Raw genomic sequence first — 9,181 nt, forward strand, 5'->3', positions numbered from 1 at the left:
GAGCTGGGCTATTTCAAGGGTGGAAATGCATCCCTGTTTGCCTAGGACTGTCCAAGCCTACACACCTGCCGTCTTGGTGTAATTATTAGTAGTGCTTCCTTGCACTCTTAAAGTGTCCTCATCTATATTATAAATCCTACAGCCACCCTAGTATTTGTATAACTAGGAACAAGTCCTAATGAATGCATTCAATTCTTCCTCATCCAGTTTGATTTCTTTTATGGGCTTTGGCTAATATTCTGCAAATTGATGTGAGAAGATAAAAAAAATAACCCCCTGACTCAGATAAATGAATCATGGTGAATCTGACACATCAAATTTCTGAACTCTTCTTAGTTTTGCCCAGCTAAGAAAAGTTGTCTTCCTGCCCAGATGAAAAACTCATCTGAGAATCTGAGATTCAGCGAGTTCCTACCTGCTGTAAGCCACACCTAAACTTAGCTGATCACTGCTCACAGGCATCTATGCCAGAAATCTAGAAGCATCTTATACACATTCATTTTGTCAGGAGGAGGAGGCGGCAGCAGCGAGAAAATGGCGAATTCAAACAATCCGTGGAAATTCCGCAAGAAGATCGCACCGCACTATCAGAAGCAGGCGGAGGAGACGCCCGCCTTCGAGGAGGTCATGAAGGACCTGAGCCTGACGTGGGCCGCGAGGCTCCAGCTCCAGAAATCCCAGTACCTGCAACTGGGCCCGAGCCGCCGCCACTGCTACAGCGGTTCCTTGCCCAATGTGACCCAGACTGAGAGTGGCACCATGGACCTGCCCTTCCAGATCCCCTTCCAATCCTCGGGCCTGGACACCAGCCGGACCACCCTGCATCACGGGTTGGGAGACAGGGTGTACCGGGAGCTCTGCCGGCTCAGCTTCCAGCATCGCCGGCCCCTGTCAGTGGACAAACACGACCAGAGGCCAACAGCTGCCCCTACTGCACCGTGTACCTCTCGCCACCCGCGGACACCAGCTGGAGAAGGACCAATTTTGACTCCGCCCTGCAACAGAGCACAATGAAGCCCACACAGCCAGAATCCTTTACCAGTGGGTCCCGGGACGTGCAAGAGAAAAGAGTCTTACTGTTAACAGTCCCAGGAATGGAAGAGACCACATCAGAAGCAGACAAAAACCTTTCCAAGCAAGCGTGGGACTCCAAGAAGACGGGGTCCAGGCCCAAGTACTGTGAGGTCCCCTGAATCAACATCTTCTCGTCAGCCGACCAAGAAAACACTACAGCCCTGATCCCCGCCACTCACAACACGGGGAGCTCCCTGCCCGACCTGACCAACATTCACTTCCCCTTCCCGCTCCCAACGCAGCTGGACCCCAAGGAGCCCACCTTCCCCGCGCTGAGCAGCTCCAGCAGCCCCCGCAACCTCGCGGCCAACCTGACACACCTGGGCATCGGCGGCGCCGGCCAGGGGATGAGCACACCTGGGTCTCTTCCACGGCACAGCGCAGCCGGCGTCAGCCCGTGTTTCTGAGCACAGAGGCGAGGCGTCAGAAGGCATCGCCCACCCTGTCCCCTCTGGCACCCGTCACTCAGGCCGTGGCCATGGATGCCCTGTCTCTGGAGCAGCAGCTCCCCTACACCTTCATCACCCAGGCGGGCTCCCAACAGCCGCCACCCCCACCACCCCCGCAGGCATCCGTCCACCTATTCCCACCACCTCCGCAGCCCCCTGTTGCCTAGCTCTGGGCCACAGCCACCCCTGCTCGCGGTCACGGTACCGTCGTCTCTTCCCCAGTCTCCCCCAGAGAACCCCCGGACTGCGGTAGATGGGGATCGACATCGCCTGGGCACCAGCTCCCGGACCAACCAGTCTCTCACCTTGCCAGTCTCCAGTCAAGGCCTCTCCCCAGGGAGCTCCCCGCAACACACTTCCACCATGGGCCCCGTGTTTGGGGACGCGTACTCGAGAAGCAGATGGCGGCCAGGCAGGCCAATGCTCTGTCCCACCAGCTGGAGCAGTTCAGCATGATGGAGAACGCCATCAGCTCCAGCAGCCAGCACAGCCCCAGCTCCACGCTCAACTACTCGCAGGCGGCCTTGATGGGCCTCACGGGCAGCCACGGGAGCCTGCCAGACTCGCAGCAGCTGGGCAACGCCAGCCACAGTGGTATCCCCAACATCATCCTCACAGTGATGGGAGAGTCCCACCCAACCCCCCAGCCTCCCTAAAGAACTGACCAGCTCTGGCCGGGTCCGGCGACGTCAGCTTCCACTCCGACAGCCAGTTACCCCTGGATGAACTGAAGATCTACCCCCTGACCCTCAACGGACTGCACATGCTCAAAGACCCGGACATGGTCTGGTCGACCCTGCCACCGAGGACACCTTCCGAATGGACCGCCCGTGAGCAGGCACGTCCAGCAGCTGTCGCTCCGGGTCCCGACGGCGCCTCCCCAGCCCGGGGACGGCCACGCTCTGTCCCTCGACAACGGCTGAGCTTGCAATTCTGAGCTTGCAGTGCCGCCAAGCGTCCCCCGCCCCCGGTTGTCCAGCTCTTACTGCCTTCCTCAGTTCCCGGTCCCTCAACCCATCCGCCACCCCCAGCCTGTGGTCAGACAGAGAGTGAGCCCCACATGCCACCCCAGGGAGGAGGCGCCAGAGAACCGGGCAGACGAAAAGTGAAATAAACACTATTTTGATGGCAATAAATAAATTAATTAATAAAGAGCTGTTTCTTGCTGGTCTATAAACAGTCAAATGTATCCCTTAGAATAGAAATGATTATGCATCACTGAACATCATATTGATGTCCTCAGCATAGTACATCAATGCAGACACCCTGGGAGCCAGACAGAAAAGGTGTTCTTGGCATCTGACTCAGAGCTCGAACGTGTACTAAGTTAACTACAGAGCCGTGGTAGGAACGCTAATTTTAGCAGGGAAAGAGAAAAAGAAAATGAGGAGAAAACAGTTCTAACAGATACTAATAATTGAGAACTTTGGGATTTATTCTGAAATGCAGCACAGGGTTTAGGATGTGAGCTTTGGGGAAGACAAAACATAATGATTACAAAGAAAAAAGGAACTCTAAAGTAATATAATTACTCTCGTACTTCCCATCCTTGAATAATTCCTTCCCCTCAAATTCTAAGAAAAACTTTGAAAAGATGTACTTTTTTCTCCTGCTCAAGCCTCATCTTCTAACCTTTTTTAAAACTTTAAAATAGCAATCACGGCAACTGGTAAAGTACATGTAACAGGGTGTCCTGGCTGGGCAGAGAACAGAGCTCCACATTTTGAGTGTACCCCTTTGCATGTAGTAATCGAATCTAGTAGGGGAAAACTTGAAACTCATCTAATGAGGCTGGTTGTTCTCAAGGTCTCCACAGGTCTGCACCCAGTGTAAAGAGTCTGGAGAGAAGGGTCAGATGCAGAACTGCTCTTAAAAGAGGATGGGGGCCAGGCGCGGTGGCTCACGCCTGTGATTCCAGCACTTTGGGAAGCCGAGGTGGGCAGATCACTAGGTCATGAGATCGAGACTATCCCGGCCAACATGATGAAACCCCGTCTCTACTAAAAATACAAAAATTAGCTGGGCGTGGTGGTGTGCTCCTGTAGTCCCAGCTACTCAGGAGGCTGAGGCAGGATAATTTCTTGAACCCGGGAGGCAGAGGTTGCAGTGAGCCAAGATCATGCCACTGCACTCCAGCCTGGTGCCTGGCGACAGAGAGAGACTCTATCTCAAAAAAAAAGAGGGGGGGATGGGAGTTCTTAACACAGCCTGGAGGACCTCATAATATTTGTACTTAACTAGGGCTCCAGGAATCTAATGTTGCATGATAGCGTATTCCCAAACTTGGTAAGTTAAAACAAGGATCATTTTATATGGGTCAAGAATTGGCTGATTTCTTTGCATCAAGTGGAGTTGACTGGGGCCCCTTGTATCCAACTGGTGACTGAGCTGGGCTGGAGGGTCCATGGGCTTCACTCCACATGCCTCAGTTCTCTTCCTCTCCATGTAGGCTCAGAGCCTCTCCACAAAGTTTCTCAAGCAGGATGCTAGTCAGGCACAGTGCTCAAAGAAGCCAAGACAGTGGCTACCAGTCCTCTTAAAGGCTAGGCTCACATCTGACATTGATTCACTTGCACTATACTCTATTGGTGAAACATTCAGGCAAGCCTAGATTCATGGGAAGGACAAATAGCCCTCACCTCTCCATAAGAAGCCTGTGAAAGAATTTGCCACCATCTCTAATCTGCTGCATCCAGTTACAGTGGCAGTGTGTATTCATGTGTGCATGCATACATGTACCTTGAAAGGATTATATATCTCTAAATACATGAGAGCTATTCATGCATTCTTGTTCTTCCTTTGGACCTTTCCAGACTGAAAATGAAGCAATTTTCCCCCTTTTTCTTCAAAAGTATTGCCCTAGGCATGTCTGGCACACTACTTTAAACCTCAGCTAATGAAGAGATAGTCACCGTTAAAGTGATGCGAGCAGATTTCCACTCTCAGAACTGTGAGGAACTGCTCATCTATGGGCTAGTGATCCCGGCTCAGATCTACCACCTAGAGGGAAAGAGAGCTGGATCACTAATTGCTGTACTATTTTGAGGCTCAAGCTGCGTTTCTGCAGGAAATCCTGCCTTCCACCCTCTTCTTCTGACTTTGCAAGAGTGGTGATTAGGATCTCTGGCATCAGAGCTTGAGGTAGGCTTCCAGTTTCATTGACATGAAGAACAGCTAATGTTCAATTCCTGCAGGATTCAGGCAACAGTAGTAGAGAGTAGAGCCATATTCTAGAAACCTAACAGACTCTTTCTAGAAACATCAGGGCAAGGCTTCAGAGTCTCCAGGAAATACTGAGTACCAGATTGAAAAGCAGGCCAGTCACAGTGGTTCTTGCCTGTTTACTCCAGAGCTTTGGAAGGCCAAGGTGGGAAGATCGCTTGAGCCCAGGAGCTGAGGCTGCAGTGAGCTATTATTGTACCACTGCACTCCAGTCTGGGCGACAAAGCAAAAGCCTGTCTCTTAAAATAAAATAATAAGCCATAACAAGTCCAGTTACCCTGGAGTGGGATGGGGTATGCAGTTAAATATAAGCTAATGAGATTTAGGTCTTAAAAATTTGTGCTTACTGGCTGGTGAAGCCTGAGATGGGCATGTTACGTATATATACACACACACATACATAGTGAAAAAAACATTAAACATCAGCTAGCTATTGATACCTGACTTAGCAAAAGGAAAGATGAACACTATGAAAGAGTGATGTAAAATAATCCCCTTTATTCTGTTCCATCTACCTTACTTCACTTAAACAGTTTGTGTTTCAGTCCCAGTAGGGAGTGGTAGTAAGTATTCCTGAGCTCCAGTTACGAGGCTTTTGTAGAGGTCCCTGGGGCGTCCACACAACAGTCCTGCTTCATGCTGTAAACTAGGGCGAGCAACCCTAGAATTCTTTTTTCCCCTGGGTTGTAAGTGCTTAAATTGTAGATCTGAAACTTGAAAGAAATGGGAATTCTTAATGGAAATATCATGTGTAATCATCTCTTGCTAGTGGCCTTTTCTGGTTTATTTCTCAGAAATATGAATACCGTATTTCACTTTAAATAGTACTTTCATGAAGGGGAGAAATTATTAAAGAAAGAGAAGCCATTTGATCATCTTATTTTAAACTTCACTTTGAATTGTGGTATAACTCACTGTCCCTTAATAAAGCAAAAACTTTTAATAACAGTTGCTGGGAATTACAATGCACTTGAGGCAATGCTGTGTTTAACTTTGTCATTTCTCTCCCACTTTTAATATGAATTTTCATACAAAAAAGTCTGTAATATTTAGATGTATTATTTAAAGACAACAACTGTAACACTGAGAAAAGAATAAATTGAGTTAAAAAATGATCTTACTAAATTAGCCAGGTGTGGTGGTGTGCGTCTGCAGTCCTAGATACTTGAGGTGGAGGGGAAGAGATTGAGGTGGGAGGACTGCTTGAGCCCACAAGGTCAAGGCTGCAGTGAGCTCTGATCATGCCACTGCACTCAAGTCTCAGTAACAGAGTGAGACCCTGTCTCTTTAGTAAAAGAAATAAAAGATCTTACTGACTGTCTTATTGACTAAATGTTCCAATGTACAGGAGGACACTGAAAAACTGCAAATGTGTGTGGGGTATGTGTGTGTGTGTATTTGTGTGTATGCATGTATGCATATATATATATATATATATATATATATATATATGTAAAAGAAAATAATCAATGGAGCCATCCCTTTTATGAGAATAAATTTCTCAGTTAACATGATGAATAGTAAATTCATCTTTTGAAAAGAAAATGAAAACAGGAAAAGAAAACATCATTATTCATTGTATAGATAAAATTGGTTATAGGGCATATCCTCAAATCATTAAATATTTTTTGAAGGGTCTTGTAATAATTAGAAATATCAAGTTCACCTTAAATGGAGACTCAGGGGTTTCTTTCACTCCATCCTTCAGAAACAATAGGTACTTTTTATGTGTCAGGCTCTGTGCTGAGTTTAAAAAGAGTTGGGCATGAAAAGATGAATAAAGCCTAGCCCTTGACTTCAAGGTAACAATCCATGGTAGGAAACAGGTAGAAAACCATTGCAGTGCAGTGGGATGGGTAAAATGATAAGTACAGGATAGGAGCACCTCCAAGGTATGTCTGTTATGGAATCTGGATGTGGTGCCAAAGAGACAGTGGCAAATTCTGTGGAAGGTGATAGTTTTTTGGGTGACAAGAAATGTGGGAAGACATCGCAGACCTGAGTAGGTTCTTAAAGTATAGCATACAGACAAGGGATGGAAGAAGGCAGAGGGTAAGAGGCTGTTATGATTCAGGGAAGATGTAAGGATGCCCTGAATTAAGGAAGTAAGCCTACTAGAATGGCTAAAAATAAGAAGACTGGCCTAAACAAGTTTTGGCAAGGATGTGGAAGCAACTGGAACTTAGATGCCACCAGTGGAAATGTAATTTAGGTGCAACCATTTTGAAAAGCAATTTTAGAGTTTATTTAAAAGTTAAATATTCCACACCTAGGTATTTATCTAAGAGGGAAATCATACAAATATTTGTACACAAATCTTCACAGCAGCTTTGCTTGTAATAGCCATAAACTAGAAATGACTTAAATGTCCATCATCAAGTGACTGGATAAACAAACTGTGGTATATCCACAAATGGAATGCTACTAAGAAATTAAATGAGATGGATTACTGAGTCCCACAACATGAATGAATGAATCTCACAATAATTAAGTTGAATGGAAGAAGCCAGACAACAAAGAGTACATACTGAATCATTTCCTTTATGTAATTTGAGAATATATAAAATAATCTATAGTGAAAGCAGGTTAGTGTTTCCCTGGGGATGTGAAGGAGCAGGAGAAGGAATTACAAACAGGCACATGGTAACTTGGAGGTAATGGTTATGTTCATTATCTCAATGATGGTCATTATTTTCCAGCTGTAAACATATATCACATGTATCCAATAGTACCCTTCAAGTATATGATGTTCATTGTAGGCCAATTTTGCCTCAATAAGGCTGTTAATTTAAAAAAAAAAAAAAAAAAACCTACCTGGCAAATGGAGATAAAAGTTTCAGCATAGGAAAACAATCTTAATTGAAGACAGGAATCGATAGGTGAATAGTCCTTAAGACCTTGGATGTAGATGAATGTAGATGAGGGAAAGGAAAACAGAATCCTGTGGGAACACCACACGGGACTGGCAGAGCAAGAGGACTCACGATGAGGGCAGGGAAGGCACTGCCAGCAACGTCTCTTTATTTCTTAGGTTGTTGTCTTGTTTTTGTCATCCTTTCATAGTCGAAGAGCCCATGGCATAGTTTTGAAATCTGTTCTCCAACGCTTTTGCTCTCAAGTTAGGAACATAGACTTCCCAGATGGGTCATTCTGTCTACATGGGACACTGGCTCTGATCTTGAGTGAGCTATCCACAAATAAACAATTAAACCAGGAAGAAAATTTTTCCTTTTCTTGGGCAAATCAGTGATTTCATTGATTTAACCTCATTTCTTCCTTTTTCACGTGACACCATGGATTCATTCATTACCTGTAAGGTGTGCTGTTTGAGTTCTGCACCTTGAACTACTATGCCAAGAATAGAAGCAGATAGCCTTGATTGCTTCCCACAGCATCACCTGCCACCCCAGCGTGCTGGAGTTATGGTTGACCAGAGCATGGTCTAAGCATGAGTCCATTTATATGGCGTTTTCCAACCAGTGTAGCTTTGTTGTTGTTGTTGTTTTGAGACGGAGTCTCACTCTGTCAGCCAGGCCGGAGTGCAGTGGTGCGATCTCTGCTCACTGCAACCTCCACCTCCCAGATTCAAGTGATTCTCCAGCCTCAGCCTCCCAAGTAGCTGGGATTACAGGTGCGTGTCACCGTGCCCAGATAATTTTTGTATTTTTTTTTAGTAGAGATAAGAGTTCTGCCATGTTGGCCAGGCTCTTCTCAAACTTCTGACCTCAGGTGATCCACCGGCCTTGGCCTCCCAAAGTGCTAGGGTTACAGGTGTGAGCTACCGTGCCCAGCGCATAGTTTTTAACATTCTTTTTGGCATTATAAATGTTATAAAAATAAAGAAATTAACACAGAAATGGAGATGGCACTCGTCCTATCTCCTGCCATCATTTTCTTCAATTTGTGGAGGACCTATAATGTATGAACAAAACAGGTAAGGTAATTTCTCTCTAAAGCTCATATTCCAGTGGTGACATATACAGGAACAAAGAAAAAGAAACAGTAATAAGATGATTCCGGTAGCAATAGGCCTAGAAAACATTAAAATGTGAGGTTGGTATGAAACTTACTTCAGATAGTGTGGTCAGAGGAGGGCGTCTCTTTGGACAAAATCTTTGAGGTTTGTTCAAAGATTAGGCTTCAGTAGAAAAAATCACCCACATGATCCTCTGGGGGAAGAGAGTTTCCAATGAAAAGAGGCCACGAGGAGGCCCATCGATGGGAGGAGCCCATGGGGCTGGAGTAGAGTAAGTTGAGAAGTGAGTAAGTTCATTTAATGAATGAATAGGAAGAAATAGAGGCAGAGATGGAGACAAAGGTAAAAGTTCATGATGTTCTATTTGGATTTTGAGTGTTTTGAAATGGGGAAGAGGAGAGATTACAGTGATAATGTGAGAAGCGAGTTTGAGATCACTCTGGCTTCCATGTGAAGTGCA

General features: G+C 46.0%; 1 pseudogene; it reads left to right on the forward strand.

The window, feature by feature from the left end:
• Window positions 1-534: 534 nt before the first annotated feature.
• Window positions 535-2,357, forward strand: LOC105709957 (CREB-regulated transcription coactivator 1-like; annotated as a pseudogene).
• The last annotated feature ends 6,824 nt before the right edge of the window (window positions 2,358-9,181 follow it).

Source organism: Aotus nancymaae, unplaced genomic scaffold, assembly GCF_030222135.1.
Source record: "Aotus nancymaae isolate 86718 unplaced genomic scaffold, 86718_ANA_hifiasm-v0.15.2.pri h1tg000062l, whole genome shotgun sequence".
NCBI classification, from domain to species: Eukaryota; Metazoa; Chordata; class Mammalia; order Primates; family Aotidae; genus Aotus; species Aotus nancymaae.